This window comes from Marmota marmota, unplaced genomic scaffold, assembly GCF_001458135.2.
Source record: "Marmota marmota marmota unplaced genomic scaffold, marMar, whole genome shotgun sequence".
Classification (NCBI taxonomy): Eukaryota; Metazoa; Chordata; class Mammalia; order Rodentia; family Sciuridae; genus Marmota; species Marmota marmota.
The window spans coordinates 26,926,134-26,929,763 of record NW_026000026.1 but is presented as its reverse complement, the minus strand read 5'-3'; positions in this window follow the sequence as shown (position 1 = coordinate 26,929,763).

The window sequence follows — 3,630 nt, the reverse complement described above, 5'->3', positions numbered from 1 at the left end:
AGGACAGCATGGCCAATACCTGACCTTGCCTGTGGCTCAGTAAAACTGACCTCAGGCCAGTGAAACAGGAGAACTAATCTGCTTGGGCAGATTAGGGCATAAACCCTACTTATGAACTAGGGCTCCAGAGATGCTGGTAGCCTGGAAGAAGGTGCCCTGTTGGGGATCCCAGATTCTGTTCTGCCTGCTAGCCAGGGTGAGTACAGAAGTGCTGACCTGAAGTTCCATTCACACGCCCGAGGGAGGAGGGGAAGGGGACATGTGTGCCTGACCTCTGGGCCTCCTCTCTCCCATGCTGGGCCTCTCCCCACTGTTGCTGATCAGAAGAGCAACATCATCTGGTGAGAGCCCTGCTTAGGCAGAGGAGGGCCCAAGATTTAATTCCACCAACACCTTTGGTTATTTTGTTATTTGGGGACAAATTAGCTCCACTAAAGATCCTTTGCCCATAAAATGAGATATAATATCACCCTTGCGGTTCAGTGTGATAAGATCTTTACAATGCTTCATGTGGTTTTGGAAGTTAGAGCAGATGATTGAGAATGATAATGAATAGCCCACGTGACACTTGGACCTGACTGGATGATAGGCACCATTGTGAGTGCTTTACAGGTAAGACCTCATTTGTTCCTCACGGTAACCCCAGGAGATAGGTAGGTAAGACTATTAGCCCCATTCTACAGATGACAAAACTGAAGCACAGAACATTTAATGGCCTGCCTGAGGGCACACAGTAAATGGCAGAGGTAGGATTTGAACATAGGCAGTGGGGCTTCCAGCTGTACCTATAACCACTACATGATCCTAACTGAAAAATGGTAGCTGTCATCATTAATGATAGCAAAGTTTTGTGGAGCACTTCCTATGTGCCAGCAACATATTGACTCATTACATTTGCTCAAAGCCCTATGAGATATTTCTTTTACTATCACTACTTTATACTGGAGCAAACTGAAACACAGAAAAAAAAATTGTGTTATTTGTCCAAGGTTAGAGAGCTAATAAGCAATGGACCTGGAATTCAAACCCAGGCAACCTGAAGTCCCAGCCTGGACGTTAAATCACCCTATTATATTACTGTGTGTTGATGAAGAAGAGAGGGAAGGAGAAGAAGTAGAAAAAGAAGAGAAGGAGGAAGAAGAAATAAACCTATCTTGTGCCAACAATCTATCATGTGTCCAGGTGTCAAGAGCTGAGCGGACCAATCAGATTTCCTCTCTATAGTCTCTGACTTCAAAAAAGCAGCAAGACAGTGAAATCATTAGCAGAAAAAAAACAGAATCGAAAAGATGCAAGAAGAAGGCCAGAACATAAAGGCCAAGCATGACTGAGCAAGCCCCCGGGCACAGAGGGTCCTGGGCAGCTGTGCCAGCTGACATTCTCAGCTCAGATCCCGCAGCTGCCAGCATCAGCCGCCAGAGGGGTGAAGGACTCAGGCTTTGAGACGGATGGAGCCACATCCACCACCTGACTGCAACCACCTGGGAGACCCAAAGCAGGAACCGCTCAGCTGAGCCCAGGCAACCCACAGACCCACGGGAAGTAGGATCTCAACAGCTGTGAGTGTTGTTGCAATCATAGAATGACGTTGTTGTAAATTTGGGGCCCTTTGTTGTTTTTTGTTTGCAGCGCTGGGGTTGGAACCCAAGCTCTGTGCCTGCTAGACAAGCGCTGTACATTCCTGGCCCCAGGGACAGTTTATTACCCGCCCGTGCCTGCTCCGGAAATTGTCGCTGCAGGCCAAGGATGAGGCTGCCCCCTCTTCAAGGAGAGCCTCTGATCACCTCCCAGCAGTCACAGTGAGTCCTGCCCTGCCCACTGTGGGCTTCAAGTCTTGAACTCCTCTTCTTCCTGCTCCTCGGTTTTTAGCTTCTGATCTCATTAAGTCTTTTGCCATCTGTGTCCCCTCCTCTCTTCACCTGGATGCCAGGCTCGGGGGTGCGTTCTTGGTTTTGCCGCCTTAGCAGAGAAAGCCCCGCGCTTTCCTTTTTGAGAGCACGATGCACAGCGCCCCCTGGTGTTCACTGGCTGTCCTGGATGGGTACCACTCCCAGCCCAGCCCGCCCAGAGGATCCATGCTCAGGATGTCAGTCAGACTTGTTCGGAGCTGAGATCCAGAACTGAACATTGGTTCCAGATGTGGAGTCTTGGAGAAAGAAAAACATCCCATCAGAGGGGCAGGCTCGGGTACTCTAGGTCTGTTTATCTTCACAGATTAGGATGGTGGAGGTTGCTTTTGGTCAGTGGGCCCAGTTGTGGGAAGCTGGATGTGAGAGACCCATGTTCTTTTGTTCTTTTCAAGGATAAGCAGATCTCTCTAGATGATGGTTGCTAACAAGCCCATTTATTTATAATAGTCACAATTTCACAGATCAGTATATAATCACACGGCAGTAATGACAAGCTGCCATTTATTAGCCTTTCCAGTGCCAAGTGCTGTGTAAAGTGATTTATGTGCATTATCCCATTTAATCTGCACAATGATCCCATGAGTAAGTACAATTGTCATCCCCTTTATCATAGACCAGACAGGCTGAGCAACTTAACTAAGATCAAAAAGTAAGTAAATGGCAGAGAGAGAATTAAAACTCAGGTTAAGAACCAAATGCGGTCAGGGTCGTGCAAGTTAAGCTCAAGATCACAATCTTCTTTATTCTTATTTTTTGTGGTACTGGGAATGGAACCCTGGGCCTTGCACATGCTGGGCAAGTGCTATACTACCCAGCTACACTCGCAGCCCTAAGATCACAATCTAATACCATTTTGCATCCATTATATTAGCAAAATTAAGAAGATTGATTATATCAATTGTTGGCTAGATACAGAGCACCAGGACCGCTCATGCACTGCTTGGGACGAGGGTCAATGATGATCCACCTTGGAAAACAGGTTTCTTGTAAATCAGTGTTCACATTCCTCCAGTTCCACTCACAACTGTCCCCTTCTAGAGACTCTTGCACTTGTGCACCAAGAGACAGCAACAAGAACGATCACAGTGACATTGGTAAGAATAGCAAACAATTGTGTGAGTCGGGGACAGGTGGGAGTCAGAAACCACACCAGTTCTTTTTTTTTTAATCACAGAGAATTTAATATAAAGAAGTGTTAACTAGGTATAGAGTTGTTAACTGGGTGACTGAAGACTATAAAAAGAACTTTAAGGTAGCAATTACAGGAAGCATCTACCACCCCCAGGGCTGAGGGAACATAGAAAAGAAGCTGAAATTATATGAAATTTAAAAAACTCAAGCCTGCTGTGGTGGTGCATGCCTGGAATCCCAGCAGCTTGGGAGGCTGGGGCAGGAGGATCAAGAGTTCAAAGCCAGCCTCAGCAATAGCGATTCACTAAGCAACTCAGTGAGACCCTAATTAAAATACAAAAAAGGGCTGGGGGAGCTGGGGTTGTGGCTCAGTGGTATCCTCCTGCCTCGCATTCATGAAGCCCTGGATTCGATCCTCAGCATCTCATAAAAATAAATAAGTAAAAATTAAAGATATTTTGTCCATCTACAACTAAACAATAGTTTTTTAAAAGATGGGGGGTGGGAGATGTGGCTCAGTGGTCAAGTGCCCCTGAGTTCAATCCCTGGTACAATCCCCCCCCCCCAAAAAAAAAAAAAAAAAAAAAAA